Source organism: Ornithodoros turicata, chromosome 5 (genome assembly GCF_037126465.1).
Source record: "Ornithodoros turicata isolate Travis chromosome 5, ASM3712646v1, whole genome shotgun sequence".
Classification (NCBI taxonomy): domain Eukaryota; kingdom Metazoa; phylum Arthropoda; class Arachnida; order Ixodida; family Argasidae; genus Ornithodoros; species Ornithodoros turicata.
Window position 1 is genome coordinate 14,779,931 of NC_088205.1, and position 21,144 is coordinate 14,801,074.

The 21,144-nt window shown below is 44.9% G+C and overlaps 1 protein-coding gene across 5 annotated transcripts in view; it reads left to right on the forward strand.

Annotated features, from left to right (window-relative positions):
- Positions 1-21,144, forward strand: part of LOC135394086 (dopamine receptor 1-like) — a 246,003-nt gene that overhangs the window by 135,233 nt on the left and 89,626 nt on the right. For 2 of the 5 annotated variants that reach the window (XM_064624575.1, XM_064624576.1), the window contains exon 3: positions 14,791-14,929. The exons of 1 other annotated variant lie outside the window; for it this stretch is intronic. The gene's annotated coding sequence lies outside the window, so the exon portion shown is untranslated. Of the gene's footprint in view, positions 1-10,615; positions 10,819-14,790; positions 14,930-21,144 lie in introns of those variants that run through there. 2 more of the 5 variants (XM_064624577.1, XM_064624578.1) reach the window with 2 other exon arrangements.

The following is a 21,144-nucleotide window of genomic DNA, read 5'->3' on the forward strand; positions in this document are numbered from 1 at the left end:
TGAAACACACAAACGGACGAACACGACACAAACCTCAAAGGAGACTTCGAGGCTCGCGTGTGTTTGCGAGTTTCTGCCTCAGAACAGTTACTATATCATCATATGTTCTCTAGACACTGTTGCTTCGTTTTTGTGTTTATGCATGTGTGTGTGTGTGTGTGAGAGAGAGAGAGAGAGAGAGAGAGGGAGAGAGAGGGTTCAGGAGAGAGTGCGAAGAGAGTGAGTGCGTGTCCCGTGAGGTGAATGAGGCCCCCTGGTAAGTCGTCGGAAGGCAGATGCCGGCGTCGCGTACTGGTTAACGCACTTTCGACGACCGCCATATTCAATATGCACTCGTGTCGCGGGGAAGGCCAGCGTTCCGTCTCGAAGGTTTCCCGCACCAAATTATGTTCGATGCATGGATAAGACAGTAATTTGTGTCGGTGTCAAAACGAAATCGGTATGAACGGCACCGGCATGTACAACGTTTAAAGCGAAATACAGTGCATACCAAAAGAGACACATCCCTAACGTCACGATCACCAGCTGCACTCTCAGAAAAAAGGGTGCGAAAAGGTGGCAACTGTAGTTACCACCTAGATCGACATAGCGTCTAACGAAAGGAAAAGGATGGTAACCTTGGCTATTACCGCCTCTTTGTAGGTACAGCACAAAACATGTGTAGGAGCTAGCTGTTATTGCAGCCGCAGAAGCAATGCACTTTCGGGGAGTGTTGCTTTCCCAGCATTGACAGGACAGTGGACATTGAGCACACTGTGTACAACGAAGACAACTGCAACTAAAATGTGTTATGGGATTGGCGTTAATCTGTTGTATCGAGTTCAACCAAGTAGCAGGTAGAGCTTTGCAACCTTTTTAGGCACAGCATATGCGACGATTATTACCGTAACTACTCCACCCTTTTTTTCTAAGAGTGATGTGTCATTTCTATAATGTTCTTGCTTACTGCGGGCACCAGCCTCTGGGCGTCCCGCGAGCTCAGGAGCCTCTGACTAGTCAGCTACGTCACGCCCGAAATGGCTGAGCCCTGGCCACCCACCTGTATCAAACTGTTCACAGATGGCGAAACCACAATTACACGGGTAATCACATACTACCTGTATCTACAAGGCGAATCCTAGGCTATTTTAGACAGGGGGGGCTCGATTGTTCATGAAGGTCGCTCTTCTTTGGTACTGTGATGAGCCCACATGACAAATGTTGTCCAGAATACGATCGTTCAAGAAGCATATACAATATGTTTCTCGTGTATGTACGCGATGCATTTATTCTCTGCTGTCTACTCGAACGTCTCCCGGATAAATGTTTGTCGTGAATATGACTGGAGCACAAGCGACTCATCTACACTCTTAAAAATGAGTTTCACCACATAGCACGCTCCTAGCCAACCATCACTCCGAATGACAACGTTCTCGTCCCTGATTTGTTGAAAACGTGGGGCGGAGCCTATTTTGTGACGCTTATGCTGTTCATAAGTGTCACAAAAAAGGCGTACGCCTCCGGTTTTCAGCAAATCGGGGAAGATAACGATATCATTCGAGATTATGGTTGGCTAGGAGCGTGCTATGCGGTGAAGTTCATTTCTAAGAGTGTACTTTGCGATAACCGCTATATGGACAAGTTTCTACGAGCACTGAACTGTCGATTTCGCAACATCGAAATCAATATCAGCATCGAGAAATCACCCACGTCGCCTGGCCGAGACTCGCGTGACAAATAATATCCGCATAAATTCCAGTGTTCAAGTCCAGCCGAAACCTACGACGTCTAACAGTCATCGAAAAAGCCAGACAGCAGCGTACGCAGCTCAGATGGTATACAGCGCTCGCTTGGCATACATGACGTACGGGGATCGATGTCCTTCACTTCCACACCTGGCGCGGGATAAGCAACTAAGGCTTGTCTTGTGTTTGACTGTTTGGTTGTTCCAACATCAGAAAAATTACTTTCCATCTTGTTCCACGGCGTACATTCTCTGGGAACATGTATGACGTACATTCTCTGGGAACATTTACCACATAATATCCCTCGCCTAAAAATCATGAAGAGTAACAACAACAACTTTATTCTCAGATGATGAGTGGGGAGTCTCATGAGGAGTAACAGTTCCCCTTCTGGTAAACGCGAAAGCAGAAAGCCAAAATTAGAACTTATTTTTAGTTGAAGGAGAATCGATTGCGTGTGGAGTAATCGCCGAATACCGGTGGAAGGAAAACCGTATCGCTGGTGGGACGATAACAGAGCATCTCGCAACCCGTCTAGTCATCTATGCAGCAACGTTTTCTGTTTGCGTTCGCTACCTTCAACCACGGAGCTGACGAACACAAATTTATTGGTATACCCTTATCCTCGAGATCCGCAGACGATGCAGCAGATAATTCTTCCATCAGAGAATAACGAAGCAGACGACACTGCATCTCCGAATATTCGGATCTTTTGAATACCGAATCGGATAAGGAATTCTATATTCAAATTTTGAATCAAAGCGATGTCTCCTCCAAATCGAATACATTTCGAATAGCTCCGAGGCTGCACCCATAAGCCCCAAAACGCCAGAAGTAATTATATAAAACAAAGCGAGTGCTTCTTCACACAAGGGTTCATAACTATTGCTTCGTATTCCCTCCAGATACATAACTATTCGTTTTGTGCTTGCTCGGGGTATTCGTATTCGGATTTAAAATTGCTATTCGCGCAGCCCTACCTTTTTTCCTAACGGGGTTTGTTTTAATGGACCTTTTCCAGATCGGAAAAGCGCCTCTAGCGGGAGGAGTCGGAAACACGGTTGGTGGCTCGCGCAACGCGCGGTGTCTGCACATTTGGTCAAACGCGGTGGGATTGGAGACATCTGGTCGAACTCCGTTTGGTCGAAAGCCGGTTGATCGACACCGTTCTTTCGAAATACGTTGGTTCGAGGAGGAAAAGGAGTTCAGTGTGTTGCCCACACCTATTTTTCTTTAACTTTTGACGGTACTCTCTCTGAGCGTACGGAGCAGGCAACCAGTGTCATCTGCTTTCTATCTTATTTTCTTTTTTTCTTGGCTTTTTCAGTTGAAGAGGGGAGACCGCAGGTTGTTTGCATATCTTTGTCTTTCACGAACTGCACAGTTGAAAAGAACAGTGCGGAACAATCCGGCGGACCAGACATCTTGAAGAAAATGGCCTCATGTTCAGCACAGCCGATAATCCGTGCTTCCTCTGGGCATCCTTCTCATTGCTGGCGGCATATTTAAAGGGAACGATCTGGAATGGGATAGCCATATGTGCGTGAAAGCCACTCAAAGTCTGTGGATGCTCAGAGGGAAATTTCGCCATGATTCAACGAAAGATATTGAATTGCCAGGCATATAAAACCTTCGTTCAACCTTGTTACCTTGTTTAGAGTATGCATCTGCATTGTGGGTCCCTACACATGCACGCTATCAAAAAAGAAGAAAAGAAAAGACAGTACGAAGATCTGCTCCCCGGCTTATAATGTCTAGGTTACGAAGGACTTCTTCGCTAACATGTATGTTGGAAGAATCAAATTTAAATTCACTTGAACACAGGCACAAAGTAAATAAACCAAACCTCTTCTTTCTCCTATACAATGGTCAGTTAAATACACATTGCTAAAATTTGTCCACATTCGACGCGAATACATCATCCAAAAATGTCATAGAATTATTTGATTTATTTATAAAAATGTTTATTATTTGGCATCAATTATTATTCGACAAAGCGTTGGGGATTAGGGGTGAAAAACATATATGGCATGTTCAGTCACCATGTGTCAGTGCTGAAAAACCTATCAAGTTGTCGAACGGCCTAGGGTGAACAACCCAGGCTCTTGGACCGCATTTTGGACGTGAAAAAGTGGGTTAGCATAAGCAATGTGTTTACGTGCAAGTGGATTACACACGGCGGATGTTCCTTAAGACAACGGCAAAGAAATGTGGAACAAGGTCCATGAGGGCCTATAGTATACTTTTACAAGGCAGCAGTCGTACCAGGCGCATTAAACATCTCTAGGGTTTCTGTACACAGAATGGGTAGGGTGTGTGCCCTTCCAGCGGTACAAGGATGGCTTTTATGTGGTTGACGAGCAACAACAACCCATGAAGCTGAAGATAAGAAGGCTAAAATAAGGCAGCTAAGAGCTACATGCACTTGTGCAACCAACGGCAACGCATCGTTGAGGCATTTTTCGCACAGAATACGCAAACCAAGGGCGCCCCGGCCGTGCTATTCTGACCACCAGGAGCCACCAAAGGTGATTACGGCGATTAGGTGATAGTGATGGCGGCGGCCCGGCGCAGCTCGCGCATGCGTCGCACGTCCAACTGGAAAAGGTCCGAAGATACGCAATCGCTAGTAACCGTGTCGTGCGTGCATGTGTCGTCTTGCACCTTGTCTTTCAAGAACACTGCGTTTATTTTTCGTGGCACTTTCTCGGTTAGCAACATGGACCGTGAGAACGCTGCATTCGCTGCTAACACCCAGCAGTCTTTGTTGCCACTTATCGCGTGTACTAGTTCCCACAAAGAAAAGCTTCGGGGAGGACGAAGCAGAAGCACTGCACTGGCTCCTATCAGGTGTAACCGGGTTACCTTTGCTGTATATTATGCCTCATTTGTCTTTTGTTGTCTACTCCGTCTTCTGGAACGCAAAATAATGCTTCAGGTAATGTGATACGAGCAAATCTATTGGGGTGGCATTGCTATTGGGGTGATCTGATGCCGACTTTTTTATATAAAAATGAGCAGCATATAGATCCCGTTTTTGCAGACAGGTTATATACAGCAATGCGGACAATCTGTATGTAACTACTCGAAGACTAGTCACCTATAACATTCATGAATTAATTTTTATTGGTCTTGATGCGCTTGGTTTAAGCTCATTTGCATGACACAAACTGGTGTGTACTGTCATCAAGAAAGGAACCTGTCTATGAAGGCAGGTATCAAAGTGCAAGGTGTGTGCAGATGAGCCCCAGTGGCATTTGCGCACGTCGCTCATTGTCTGCTTGCCTGACGAACTTTCGGGTGCGCACGATGGCGTATTTTAAGCGTACGAAAGTTACAGAAAAATCGTGGAAGCCACACTCAGCGTCAAAAATAAACAAACCGAGGAAAACATGGGCTTCCGTATATGGTCCGGCCTCAGGAGATTTGTGTGCAAGTACCGCTAGGGGGCACAACCGATCAGCATCCATATGGGACATCGTTTCAGTTTCTGGACCGATAGCTCCCCTAGCGGTACCCGAATACAACTCTCCTGAGGCCGCCACGTTGCCATATTCTGATACACGGAAGCCGATGTTTTCGTCGCTTGTTTATTTTACGCTGAGTATGGCTTTCACGATTTTTCTGTAGCTCTAAGCACGCATAAATGCGACACGGAAGCTTCGTCAGGTATAAGTAGACACTGGGGTTTACCTGCACACACGCTGCACGTGCTCGTCTCAGGAAGCTTTTAAAAAGACGATATCTTTAAATAATTACTGGCTCCAATTCTGCTACCTCGCATTTCTCAAGAAACTTCTAATTAAAAAGTTAACTCAGGAATTCCACGTATAGTTGTGGTTGCGGCTTATTAGTAATATGCGGTACGCATGGCCGCACAACCCAAGTGCGAAAACGACGTCTATGCTGCGCCCAGTGTTTTTCTTACAAAAACAGAACCGAAAACAAAAACCATCTACTAGGAATAAGTTCCCCTATATTATCTCACAGTGCAGTATAAACACTAGCACCAACTATCATAACGCAGATCATAACTTAATACATTATAAGTGTAACACATTATTACGCACTGAATAAATGGGCATACCAGACGGCGCCACTGCATAGCCATTGAAGTAGCCACGAGAGCCACTCGGCTTCAGACGTCAAAGGAAACGAGAGTACCTACTGTATCCTTGCGTTTCTTCCAAGCCCCGCTTAACCGATTCTTTTTATTGTTTTTTTGCTTTTTTTTTTGTTTTTTTTGTTTGTTAGTTTTAGAAAATAAAATCACAGAGGCAGTCACGTTCTCGCGCTTCCGACTATATCCGACGCATGAAGAGATTAAAAACTTTTCCAGAACATCCTTCTTCTTCTTCTTCCCACTGGGATGTTCTTCCCCACTTTCTATTTCGCTTCGTTCTTAGCGCTCTTTAAATTTGGACCTTTCTCGACGGTGGACGAAGATAATACAGCAGGCAGCCACTTTGCAAATTCCCTTTTTCTTCCAGGGTGGTATTATGTAGCGTTGTCTCGCATTGTGGCGCCGTCGATGTGCAAGGCGAATATAATTGGCTTACAGGGGATGGGGGAATCGAACCCGAAAGAAATATAATTATGTTCGCGTGTTACATAGAATATATATGGCTTGGCGTCATGCAAGGTTTCATACGCGATTTTTCTTTTTCGTTGCTTCTTTTGTTCATTTCTTTTTTCTCTGCGTGTGTGTCGTGGATAGTGTTTTTTTTTTTTGTGTGTGTGTGTGCGTGTGTGTGTCATCAAGATTTGGTGCCGGGGAACTGAAACAGCTGACAGTTTCTCTCAGAGAATTCAAAGGCGTGGAAGGAGATATGTGTAGCACATACGCTCGGATCCTTTCCTTCCTTTACCCATTCCTTTTACTACCCACCCTCCCACGCACATACACATGACACTATTGCCAAGACTCTGCCAAGATTCGTGGAGAGAAACTATACATCATTCCTTCGTCTCAAGCCACTTTCTACGCGCCGCCTTCTCCAGGACATTCAGTTTCCCATTGTCATCCCTACTAAAGTCACCAGGCACCCGAATTCAGCGAGCCACAAATACCGTTCATTCCCATGTCGACCTCTTTCACTCCCCTACCAATTCCTTCAAAGTCACTTAGCACACTTCCGTTTTATGTAAACGTACACACAAGCACGCAGTCGTACAATTTTGTATTCTTTCGTCTTGTGTATTTTCTCCCGACGTTGCTGGACCACCATTTGATTTGGTGCCGTGTGCTCTCCTCTTTTTTTTTTTTTTTTCTTATGCGTGTAATTCATTTATATGTCAGCCTGCTTCGAGTACATGTCTTCCATGCTTGACTGGAACACAATATGTATCTGGTTATATGTTTCTTCTCTCTCTCTCTCTCTCTTCCTTTTTTGTTTCCTCGTGCGCCAACACTATATGCTATAGCCTTGTACTCTCCTGGGGCACGTAAATAGAGATAATGATTATTATTAAATTTTCAACCACAATGGAGAAGGAAAATTCTACAGTTGCGCAAGTTGTCGGATGACGATTGAAATCCATCCAAACATTACTGTTATTCTCTCTTTCGCTGTAGGTTCCCTTGAATCCGTACAAGTGTGGTAACATTCTAAAGACTGCTCATACCAGTCGCTTTTCATACACACACTATTAAAAGTGACGGTGTTGGTGATGGTGGTGGTGGTGGTAGTGCTAATGAAAGAGCTCGCCGTTGTCGGCCTCACACAGGTGGGCAACGTCACTGCTAATATTCTGGGAGAATGTGCGTCCTGGGCCGACTTCTAACGGAACTGCGCCGGCTGAACTGAACTTCACCGCATAGCCCGCTTTTAGTCAATCATCATCCGAAATGACATCGCTGTCGCCTCTGATTTGTTGAAAACAAATCAAGCGTTCTTGCCCATAATTTGCTGAAAACAAATCAGGCACACGCATTATGCAAGGACGATGTCATTCGTGGTGCTGGTTAGCTATGAGCGCGTTATGCGGTGAAGCTTTTTAAAGAGTGCACGTATTGTCTGACGTAACAGTTTGTCTGATCCCCGAGAGGACAACATGACCTACAATCAGACTTGTACGTAACGGGTAACGGGTAATTGCGTTACTACTAATCAATTACTTTTTTGAGTAATTTGTAACGTAATCGATTACTTTTGGGGCCCAGTAATTTTTTGAGTAATTCAATTACAATTTTCAGTAATCAATTACCAAGTAATCGATTACTTGCAAACTAAAGAACCCACATTGTTCGGGACGACGCACACACACATATATGGGATGATTCACCGCCGCGATGGTGGAGAGAGTGTTCAGTATGGCTGCGGACGTTCTGACAAGAAAACGCGGAAAATTAACGGACGAAAACTTCGAGAAGCAGCTGCTACTAAAGTTGAACACTGCTCGTATGAAATAAATTCTGCTTCAATGCTGACTTCGTTTTTGCTTCGTTTCGCTTCGTTTTTGCTCAGTTTCCTTTTTTTGTGTGTGTGGATATCTTTTTTTCTATCTTTTTTTTATATCGTTTTCTCAGATATCGAAAGTAATTGGCAAAGTAACGCGTTACTTTTCAAGGCGTTACTTCATTACTTTTCCCGGCAAGTAATTTGTAACGGTAAAAAATTACTTTTTCGTACAAGGTAACGGTAACGGTAATCAATTACTTTTTTTTAGTAATGTGTACAAGTCTGCCTACAATCACGACATCTTTTGTTCTGCGCATCATTCCCTGTGTCCCCCCCCGCGCAGGCATCAGCACAGTTTCCCACGAAGCCTGCCCACGACGCACGAATTCTTCCGCGCTGCTATTTATATATTACGCAGGCACACCGATCGGTAACGAAGAATAGCGATCACGCCAAAAGTATACTTATTATATGCTTATTATCTTACATGGTACCGCAATGCATAGACAAATATATTTAAAATGTTTGCTTTCGTCAAAACAATAGAAAAACAATAGCCTTGTCCCCACACTCGGCTTGTCCCCACACTTGTCCCCAGCGGAACTTCACAGCATAGCACGATCCTAGTCAACCATCGTCATCCCGAATGACATCGCTCGCTCCCGGAAAAAGGGACGTGTACGCCTTTTTGTGACACTTATGCAGTCGTTATTACTGTCACAAAAACGCATACGTCCCGCGTTTTCTACAAATCAGGAGTATCAGTATAACTCTGTGCAATGGTGAATGGTTGGCCTTCAGCATGCTATGTGGTGAAATTCTCATTAAAGAGTGCGCAGTATTGTCACCCTACACTCTGAAAAATGAACTTCACAACATAGCACGCTCCTGGCCAACCATAATCGCGAGTGTCATCGTTCTTTCTTATGATTTGCCGACTGGCTTTGACTGGCTTTGCACTGGGCTTTCAGAGGTGTCCTAGGACACCCTGATGGGAGGCATCACGTGCCACGTGACCTTCTGACGCCATCCGCTCAAACGTTTCCTGCCTACGTACTGCTGATGAGGCCCAAGAAGGCCGAAACAGCTGTCCAGTACTGGAATGGCGACGTTTGACTTACAAACATACATATATATATATATACTTCCCGTACCTTCGTAGCCTGTGTTTCAATTTTCATTTCAGCTATATATATATATATATATATATATATATATAGATACTGATTGAACGATGCGACAGCACCAGAGGACACGTGTTTCGCCGTGTTTGCGGCTCGTCGGCCCTGGGTAGCTGCGCATCGTTCGGGATTGGCAAACCAGGGGTCACTCAGCGAGCGATATACACCTGGGAGGGTGACCGAGCACTCCTCAATGCCACAGTGCAAGCCAGTGAATTATAAAGAGGAGGGGGGGAGCCGTTAAAAAAATAGGTAAATGATGCTAGACGTGTTTGAAATTCAAACTTACAGTTAAGATGGCTTCTATGGCTGCACGTAGAGAAACAGATACTGATTGAACGATGCGACAGCACCAGAGGACACGTGTTTCGCCGTGTTTGCGGCTCGTCGGCCCTGGGTACACGGCCGAACACGAAACACGGCGAAACACGTGTCCTCTGGTGCTGTCGCATCGTTCAATCAGTATCTGTTTCTCTACGTGCAGCCATAGAAGCCATCTTAACTGTAAGTTTGAATTTCAAACACGTCTAGCATCATTTACCTATTTTTTTAACGGCTCCCCCCTCCTCTTTATAATTCACTGGCTTGCACTGTGGCATTGAGGAGTGCTCGGTCACCCTCCCAGGTGTATATCGCTCGCTGAGTGACCCCTGGTTTGCCAATCCCGAACGATGCGCAGCTACCCAGGGCCGACGAGCCGCAAACACGGCGAAACACGTGTCCTCTGGTGCTGTCGCATCGTTCAATCAGTATCTGTTTCTCTACGTGCAGCCATAGAAGCCATCTTAACTGTAAGTTTGAATTTCAAACACGTCTAGCATCATTTACCTATTTTTTTAACGGCTCCCCCCCTCCTCTTTATATATATATATATATATATATATATATATATATATATATATGTTCTTGTAACTCATTCTGTGATCATATTCTGCGACACTGTGGTGTACATGTTTCTCCCTCCCAGTTCTTGACGATTTACAGTACTCATGTCTTAACTAATAAATAAACATAAATAATACCAACACATAACAACGAGTGATTGAAACACACCTTCAGACAGTTTGTACGAAAAAAACTGTCATTGTCCATACAAAACGTTCGCCTCAACTCAAACGCGTATAGAACATCTATTATAAATTACGTCTGCAACTCTTTTTAATTGGAATTTAGCCGGCATTTGAAAGCGCACGCATTGTGCTCTGTCCGGAATCTATTGTATTACCGCCTTTATACAGTTGGCCCGACTAACCTTTGTGGGCGTAGAATTACTGACACGACAATAGCTCATTTGCGGTGGCCAGACCCCGTCAACTGCCACCGCTAAACGTGGTGGAATAGCGTGTGGAATGTTCAGTGGTGTTGTTTGTTCTGTGTGTGACCGTCAAACGTGGAAGCATTAGTGTGCTGATTGTGCTGCCTTTTCCCTCGGATTACCGCGAATGGCGAAGACCTTTCTCAAGCCGGCATGAGTAAGTGAGCGGCGTCTCAAAGGCGATCGAGTCGCCCAAGGTGCGGTTGCACTTTCATTTAGGACTTTGCGAATATTCCATTTTTTATTTAAGTACCAAAGCGAGTAGTTGCATGCTCGAATTGGGGGGGGGGGGGTATACGTTTATTTCGGAGAGGTCAGCCTGACCGAAGGTCGGCTTGCTATTCCTAAAACAAAAATATAGCACAAAGATGAAGCAAAACCAAATATAAGATAACGAGGATGGGAAGCGATATCTGAGTTGAGTTGAGCTGATAAGAGCGCTGTCTGGCGTTGGAGTTGGAATAAAAAAGAAAAATATGGAGATTGTGGCTCCTACAAGACACAGGGGCCGGCTTCTCCAAAACACTTGAAGATAAAGAAAACCAGTAAGTCTAAAAAGTTAGGGACGCTGCAATGACCACAAGAAATGTCATTGAAGCAGCTGTCGCACGCTGTCTAAGATCCCTCGGCCATTCTCCGAGGATAAGAGTGATATTTCTTCCAAACGAAACATAGTGGAATACTTGAAATGCTCCATGCGAAAGCTCGAAATAGACAGACGAGAAGGTGCAAAACAAAGTGGGTGCCGCATCACATGAAGATCCGCATGCACAAGTCACATATGTGCTGTATATCAACGTATATTTATTTATTTTACCCTGGGGGCATACACATTACAGATGGAAGTGGGGTACAAAGAACAGAAGGTCAATGAATGTGGTCAATGTACAATAGTTACAGAAAAACAGTATCTGCAATACAATGAGATGAAAGAACAAAGATTATTCAACTGCATTGAAGTGTAGCCTGTGCTGAATTTTTAAACAGTGTAATGTTGTAATGTTACTAGGTGATGAGAAGGCGATTCCACTCACGTAAGGTTTTGGGACAAATGACTTTAGAGAAGGTTTGAGTAACACAGCAGTGAATGCCTACTTTCTGGGTATGGTCTATCTAAGGAGGAATGTATCTATAGGAGGAAGGAGGACTTTAGTGCGGGGTGATGGCGGTATATTTTCTGAAAAGAGCGGAAGACGATTTATTTTGTGACGGAGTGAGCGGTGGTATGCGAAGATTAGACCTCATCGATGTGGTACTTGCAGTACGGTTGTCGCGTAAGTGTACGCCTTTTCTGTGACAATTATGAACAGCATAAGTGTCACAAAAAGGCGTCCGCCTCCCGTTCTCAACAAATCAGGGCAGGTAACGATATCATTTAAGATGGCTGGCTAGGAGCGTACTATGCGGCGAAGTACATTTTTAAGAGTGCATTTCGCTGGGCGAATAGGCTGCACTTTTGTTTTGATTTTCGTTTCTGTAATTTTAAAATACACTGCCTTCTGTCGATTTTTTCCGGTTCTTGTCCAACGATTTTCACGACTACTATTTTTCTATTCAGGGCGTCATCACGGTGAAACAATTCTTCGCACTGTTTTACGCAACGCTAAATACACTTTTACGGTGACTGACTTTTACTTGATTCGTCTCTGACTGATTGATCGCTTATTTCTCAGCATTCACGAAGAGTCATTCTTCTTTCTTGCGGTGCGTACTTTATTCGCACGCGGAAACTTCGTTATTCTCAATTCTCTATTAGCGACAATGTAAGAATCTCTTACGAACCAAAAAGCCGGGCAAGTAGAGCATCCTTTCAAACTCTAAAGCCATCCCGTATCACACAAATGGGCGAAGTGAAGGTAATGAACTACTACACTTAAAATCTCCCGCATAAAAGCCGCACCGACAATGCTTTACCATATAGGCTTTAATTACAACAACCATAAAGCATGGCAGGCAGGAAATGAGAACAATTTCCTTTTTTTCTCGCGAAAGTGAATCTCGTTCCGAAACGCTTAACCGACGAAGTTACTGGCGGCTATTCTATTACGATCTCGAAAAGAAGCGCTTTGAGAATCCTTCCTTGACATCTCTTTAATGTCACCTCTTTTGAATGTCTTTAATGGGCTGCCCCACGGATGCGGGGAAAAGAGCAATAAAAAGCTAGAAGAGACACTGTGTCAAGTTAAGTGGACTTTCCATCTAGAAAAGATAAGGGCTTAAGCCGTATATCCTTAAGGAACGAGCGATTTCGAATGGACGAGGAATACTTTTTATTTATTTATTTATTTTTCCTAATAAATTGAGCGTTACGGCATCTCTCTGTATTCAAGATTAGAACACTCGCAGATGCGTACGTATAGGACGAGTGTGCAGAGCTTCCGCTTGTTTCTGGCACAGTGCTGGGCAAAAGCTTACGGAACACGCGCCGGCACATTCCTTCCTTAGAGTGACAAGCTACCATAGAAGTCGGCCCAGGACGTATAATGAGACCCGTGCCTCCCCCACCTTCTTACTGTCCCATCACTGTCTGACCACTTCGTACACCGCTAATAGTCACAGCTACTGCTCGATGCTCACACGGAATCAGAAATGAGAAGTAAAAGAAAACAAGTACAACGTTGTCATCTGCTGCCAACACAATCTCAACGTGGTTAGGACGACGCACGGAAGCATGTATTCGTTTCTTCTTCACGTAGAAATTTCCTATAAAAAATTGCAATTTACAGAGGAAAGCCCTGTTCTTTTGATGCCTTCCTTATGTGACGTCACCGTGTTCGTCATACGGCACTGTGCGAATTTCCACATTGTCCGAATTAGCCATAACTTTATTAGCCTTCCGGACCGTTGATGTTGTGAACATTCTAGCTCTGCATGGGGAATATATCTGAGGTACATGTACAAGAAGGTGGTACTTAAGGTGCAACAAAATTCTGCCATTACTACCCCTTAATATTATCCAAAACGGTTTCCCACGCAACCATCGAATCCCGAAATCCGAGGATTTTCTCATGTGGAATTTAATCGACCCTTCCGATTACCAGTCATTCTTCTCTATTCTTCTCCTCCTCTTGCTGTTGTTCACGTAAACAGTGTTACACACATGGCTTCTCAGGTATTTCCCTCATGTCCCGAAATCCCGGGATTATTTCGAGAAAATCCGTCGAATCCCGATATTTCAGGACTTTCTCGAAATAATCCCGGAATTTCGGGATATGAGGGAAATACTATAAACCGACTGTTGGCGCAGTAAGGACGCAGAACTGTGGAACAATTACGAGTTGTTTAATTTTTGACTGACTCGGTTTGATTTTTTTTTTTTTTTTTTTTTTTTGTCGTTAGCTTCCTATCAAGCATCCCCACTGCGTACGCATACTTCCTTCCTTGCACGGTGCGGGATTCGATTCTTGACGCCGGTGACACACACCCTGAAGCTTCGTGTGCTCGTTTGCACTTTCGAGGTATATCAACTGTGTCGAGCCATGTGTGTAACACTGTTTACGTGAACAACAGCAGAGAGAAGGAGAAGAATAGAGAAGAACGACTGGTAATCGGAAGGGTCGATTTATTTCCTACGATTTAATTCTGATTTAATTCCGCAGGAGTTAGGCGATATAACAACCGCGTTGTTTACTTGCGTGACGAAGATTCATTTGATGCTAAGTGCAGCAGGCGTGGCAAAATCCTGAAGATCCTTGGAGCCCTGTATGAAATGTCTAATTCATTTTTCTAAGTTGATTCTTGGTGCCAGAAGGAAATCAATTGGAACTATTCGTGACACTACGAATGAAACTCTCTTATTTGAGGAGAACGCAAAAAAAAAAAAAAAAGTGTCGTCAGTTTTTCTATCAAAAGCGCCACATATTAAACGATACAGATGACAAATATTTTGATTGCAATGTATAGAGACCGACCGCAGAGGAGGTACGCACAAAACTCACACAGGAATCCCAGAATCTCGATCCCAGAATCGCGTCGCGGGATCCTGGGATTCGTCGAAAACAAACATGAAATCCCGGGACTTAAAAAAAAACGACTCGGGATTCACAACACAATAGTTAGAGCTCCGCTAAGTATTTGCATTAAAAAGTTTGAAGCAAATCAAGATACGAAAATACCGCCCCGTGTGCTGACTTCGAGATACTCATACCATTTACTCGTTTCTTTTTCAGCTTCAGCATATCCACAAGAGCGTCTACCTAGTGAATTGGTGCACTGAAATGAAACGTCCAGAAATAACTTAGTGTACAAGTCATTGTGGCTTAAGGCTCGCGTCGTTGGACTAAGCCACGGTTACTTCCCTTTAGAACCGTGAGTACAAACGTCTTTGACTTCAATAAATGTCTCTTTGCTCTTGAACTTTTCATCTTTTTTTTCCCCCGTAATTTCGACAAGTCGTCATTCACGAGGAACGTTAAATACGATGCGCTGGGTGCATACCTCGCAAAGACTCACTTCATGAACATGCGTGAGTCCACTGGCCAACCACTTTAGCGTCGCTTATGATCATAGTTGTCTCGCGACGTGGAGCAACGCATTATCATAATCTTATATAATTTTCGTATTTGACATAAGCGACCGATATTTTCCTGTTACAACCGCGCTTTCGTTGCACAACCTCTGGTGCATCGGAAGTCCTTCACGGCGGGAGGAGCGAGCCCTCAACCTAACCTAACCTAACCTAACCTAACCCATAGAGGAGTGCACTACGGTGCATGGTTCTGTGTTGAGAAGCGTAGCGAATACAAAAATGGGAGCCATTGATGCGCTTGTTGGAAATGACTCGTCCAAGCAATCCGATGACGGTGGAGGTTGTAACGCAGATGGGAAAAGTCATCTCGCGCTTCTGATTACCTTCAGGCGAAAAAGGAATCGGCGTTACAGCAGCACAAACCGAAATATTTGTCGATGGTTTCATTAAGCGCGGTAAGACAAATTTATAGAAGTAAACGAATGGTGACGTGTTTCTTTATTTTTTATTTTTGTTCTCGTCAGAAGCGGAATGGTTTCGTCTGCAAAGGGTGTCATTATTGCAGCACGAAAAGGCTCTAACGAGTGTTCAGGCCATAGCTCAGGTAAGGACAGCAGATATGCCACACGAGCCATCAAACGGATACTCTAAGAAAAAAGGGTGTGAAAAGGTGGTAACTTCTATAGTTACCACCTAGATCAACATAGTGTCTGATAAAAGGTGTACAAGGGTTGTAAAAGCAATTATCATATATCCAAATTGCTACGAAATGGCATACTCCCCCCTCGCTCACCAAATCAGAAGCGGTAGCCCTATCATTCGTTGGTAGCAGGTAGAACTTTGCAACCTTTTAGGCACAACATATGCGACATACCTCCTAAAAGGTGTAACTGTCCACCCTTTTTCTGAGAGTGTACCGCGAACTGCTCATCCGTTCCGCGTATGCATCTGTACCGCGTACATCTCATCGCTCATACCTGTAGATAGCTTTTGACTACCCACACACTCTCTCACATCATCATCATCTCTCACATACTCACCGTAGTTTTGGCGCTCTATGGCCTTTGTTGCCTTTGTGTCATTAAACCCATAATCTCTCTCTCTCTATTTTATAATTGAGCTACTCGAATTCTTCGGTGGCAATACAATTAAGTGTCGTTTCGGAACAATGCAATCAAGCTGCCGGCTGAACGAGTGGACGCTAGAAATGCAAATTGACTTCGCGTGTTCAATTCAAAGTTGTTCCCTCCGCGCACGACTGAAAGAAACATTGTGTTACTAAAATGTCCCGGAACCTTTTGTTGACCTTATCCGTTAATTCCCGAAGTAACCGCTCAATTCGAGAGCTTGTCTTTCTCCCTAAGAGTCTGAAAAGACGTAAAAAATTTCCACTCCCTTTTCTAACCCAAACTACAACTTGTCTTTAAAAGCTTTCGCGTTTGTTTCGTCTTTTCTGCAACCCTTCCACCCGAATGTGCACATGTAGGAAAGTGAAGTATGTGTTTCGGTTACTATGCCTTTACCTCGACCAGGGAAGTCCGTTCGCACCTTCCTCTCGAGCCGCACCTGATTAAGGATTCGAGAGTTCAAGGTATGGGTCGAATCAGTTCTGGAAGCACGGGCTGAATAGAAACACGGTCTGACTAAGGAAGAAAAAGAAGAAGAAAAAAAAAACGGAAAGTAACTATAGAGGAGTACCATCCACTAAAGGAAGAAAGAAAGAGAATTGACAGTACTCAAAAAGTGAATAGGAATGCCTCAACTAATGAACCTCAAGCCCTTCGGGGGAAACTCAATTTGGTGAAGAAGAAAAAAAAAAGAAAGGAAAAGCTCGTACAGTGATTTGCATTTGTGACAAAAACCAATTAGGACAGCCTGGTGGTGGGGCCGATGATGGCGTTAGAAATTAAAAAGGCGTTGGCCGGCGTATCGCAATCCCTGCGGCTACGTGGATCGCTTAATTGGAAGCCACAATGAAGCAGTAACGGGCGAATCTACTGCAGGTTTACTGTTATCGCTCGTATGCGTGTTGCTCATTTTCTACCGCTGTGTAGACGATAAAATGCTTTGGCAGTTCCGTGTGGCAGCTGCATAGCGACTGCCGCAAGATATATAGTTGTTGCCCGCGGACACTCTACAGTTTTTCCCAGGCGTGCTTTTTTGTTACTCCTATAATTATCGTGGCGACATGAAAGGGTAAATAAGGAGAGAACAACAACAACTACTACTACATGAATGACGATGCGATGAGGTGATTCACCGCACCAATTGCGGTACCACACCTCAGTGCATGACGGTGTGCACAGGCTTAGAACAAGAACCCAAGATTGCTGCAAGGCTGAGCGGCTTGTGGTTTATACGAGTCAGTTGGGACTGGAGCATTGCTCTCTCCGAACTGTATAGAGGGCAGTCGATGAGGACGTGTTGAATGCTTGCCACCATGCAGAGAAGGAGAGAAATTCGGGAAGATGTAAAACGTTGAAAGATGTAAAACGTGTTGCTTGAGTAACATGGTAACAAACGCAACAAACCACTGTCCGACCGTGTTTCTTCGTGTTTGTTACCATGTATAAATAAGGCGTACGCATAAAATAAGTAAAGATTATAAACGTATATGGATGAGACGTAAGCGTAAAAGATAAGCTGGACGAAGAAATGCTAAGCCGTTACCGAGCTGCCGCACGTCTGAGTAATTGGATCTTCAGTAGGGGCTGAACTGCTAGTCATGTCCGAGTCTGCGCCCGACTAGTGACCGCAATTCCCTCGCATATCCCCGTGTTTGTGCCCGCTGTACTTGATACGAAGCTATTTGCCTGCGGGAACGAGATTTTGCCATGTAGTCAATGCAGCGATCCCATTTGTATGGACAGACGGAGGGATGGGTGACGTGGCTTTTCTCTTTATGATGGAGGGTAACTTGCGCCACTTAAGTTTGTATTAGATTAGACTGTATTTCATTCGCACCTCCCGCTGCACGTCTAGATATTATGGCAGACAGCCAAATTTATTTTGACATCATTTAGGCAGTCCTTCGTGTTCTGAATTAACTCAATACCCACTTTGCCATTCCGGAAACCCAGTGCTACCACATAATGTGCCACGTAGTGTCCACGGCATTTGTCCCACGTTCTATAGGCCTGTTCCACTAAAGTTTCGCTCGGCGACCGCAGCGCCGATCAGGCCCCTGTCGTACAGCTCTCGTACTAGCGGATCGTGTGTGTCGTATTTCGCGCCATTCCGCTGTACTGCTGATGGTACCTCTACCAAAGAAAAGTACGCCGGGTACACGATACTGTTGTATTATAAACAGTTTTACCAGCTTGAAGAACACGAAGGGATGGATTCTTGCATTAAAGTCGTACCGTTTCCGCGGCAAACCATACGAGATAGGCAGGCGAGAAGCGTTATCGTGACAGCAGCATATCCCGCTTGGGTTTTCCAGTTGGTTTTTCCCATTGCTGTGGTCTGCTGGTGCACGAACTGTCGTCACTTCTGTTCACGTAGCAGCAAACAGCTGCAGCATGCTTGCATTTTCCAGTTGTGCCAGTTTTACATGTGCAACTGGCGGTACACACTGTACGAGGGGCTTGCGAGACCTATAACACATGTTAAACAAGAGATAAACTGATGTTCTGAGGTTGTTAAGTCACATGTTAAGTCATTACGTAGAAAGGCACAGACGCGTAGTCCAACACGTTATTCGTGACACGTAGTCCAACACGTTATCTGTGTTGCTGTACAGGTAACGATTCAGGAATTATAGGTACGACTCTATACATCGGAACGCTATGTATATGTATATATGTTGTTGTGTGATTCATTCACTCACGCTGCTACTTATCTGTATGCTGTCGCAGCAACTTGCTAAATTTAGCTTGTGCTGTGGCGCTTGACGCTATGGGCCATCGGCGTACCGAAAGGGGGCCAAGGGGGAGAACCTCTGACCGTTAACCATGACCACGAAACATGAACCTCTGAACAACCGCACAGTCCGCAGCGCTACTTTCCAGGAAAAGCGGGGTCATATGCTTTGCCCCCCACCCCCCCTTTTTTTTTTCTGGGAAAAAATCCTGGGAACGCCCATGCTGTGTACTGAGTCGAGAATCACAATCGCCGGAGGTGTTTGCATGTGCGCGTGAATGCACGTGCAGTGCGTAGAAAGGTCCGCTATCACTCTAACGGAATACGGATATACGACTTACTAAAGGGCCTTTTACCGATCACGCCCACATTTATGCAAATGATTTGAGGAAATGGTACTTACGTTCAAAAGCACGTTCTAGCTGACGTTGTCTTTCACCTACGAGATGCATTTCTCCTTGATTAGCATCACGTCGCCGCCAATTTCTCCTTGTAATCCGTAGACGTACTTAATTAGCGCCTCTCCATTCCGTAAGTTCGAGTCCCTAAATAATTCATTCGGGGATTTTATTTCAAGAGACCCGTAGTACAGACGTAACATGATTCCGAAACTGATCGGTTTGCGCGGGTATGCGACGGGGTTGCGCGCTTTCGGCCATATGTGGCGCTTAAGCACATGGTTCGGAGCGCCCCCAAACGTCGTGCAACAGGCCTATAAGTCTGTAAATCCACTGATGACGGACATGATGGAAATCATTCACCATCACATCATTAAACTTGATGTGATGTTGGCTGCGGTGTCATGTGATACTGAAGCTGAAGGGGAATCATGTGATTTGATAGTTGAAGTCGAATGACGGATTTTGAAGTTAATGGGTTGTGGTGGGCTGCGAGTAAGGCCCACCCTGATGTGATGTTGAATGAAATGCTGACCTATACCACGTACAGGTCTTCGCATTTCTACCGAGGTGAATCAAATTACGGTTGTGCTTCGCGCAATTACCACGTACTAAATCGAACGACATTCCCACGGAATATTCCGGTGGAGGAAGAAGCACGGAAACCGCTCACGTGGCAGATGTTTCCCCGCATGTTTTGTTCAATATTCGTACGCTGCCGAAATATCCGGACTGGTGTCCTGTGCACTTAGCAGACGACACTTAGCAGACGACAGCGTCCGCGTCTTCTTCTGTCGTCTGCTATGGAGTATCTTGTGCCTGCGTCGCAGGATGTTCCTCAAGGTTAGCGTACTTTGTGCGCACGCGCTCACGTGGCGACAGAAAGCTATGACGCGTTTCGTATTTTCCACTGGAGTATTCTGGGGAATGTCGCTCGTACGAATACACCGTTACTGAGTTTAGCCAAGCATCTATATCAGGTCAAAAGGCTGTAAAGGTCAACACATTGGTATCGTTGCCAAGGAAACACTAACGAAAGACAGCCTCACTTCCACAAGCGTACAGAATAACTAGAACAGCTGCCTCACACAATGAGAACATTTAACCTCGCAACTCGTGGTGCTGGCAGAGCATATCGAGCAGTCTTTTAAGACCCCTAATTAGCAATCTGAGCTATATCCCTGATCCCTTCTTGAGGGCTGCCCTTAGCCTAGAAACGGCTGACGACATTTGAAGGCCTTACAACGACGACCACCCTACGAGAAACATGGGAGGTCGAACCTCCCGCAAACACGAGATCTAAGGCGCCTGTCGGATCCGCGTACCAATTAAGCCAGTAATTGCAACATCGCGTCGTGTGCGGCACGAATGTATACGAGCTGCTTGTCTTTTACGTGAGACGCGACACGCGCTGCTTGCTTTCAAGTACTTTTCTCAGTGCACTTGACCCACGTTACGCAAGATGTCTGGCATTGTCGTACCTGATCAAAGCAATGCGCAGAGCCTGTTCGTAAAAAAACAAAAAGAACAAGAAAAAGTAAAACCATTCCGTCTTCGCAAGGCGTCTAGGACACGTAATGAATTCTTGGAACCGCTTTGAAGGTCGGCTGACCACTTGTGGGCGTACGGATGTACTCGCAAGGGAAAGGAAGGAGGTGAAGAGGATTCAAACTCAATTCAAGGTGGAACGGAGACGCGGCCTTCCCAACTAATTGGACTGCTCCCACGAGCGGCGGCGCAGTGAATGAGTGAATGAACTTTGGAACTTCCCAACCTTTGGAACTGCAGACAATAAA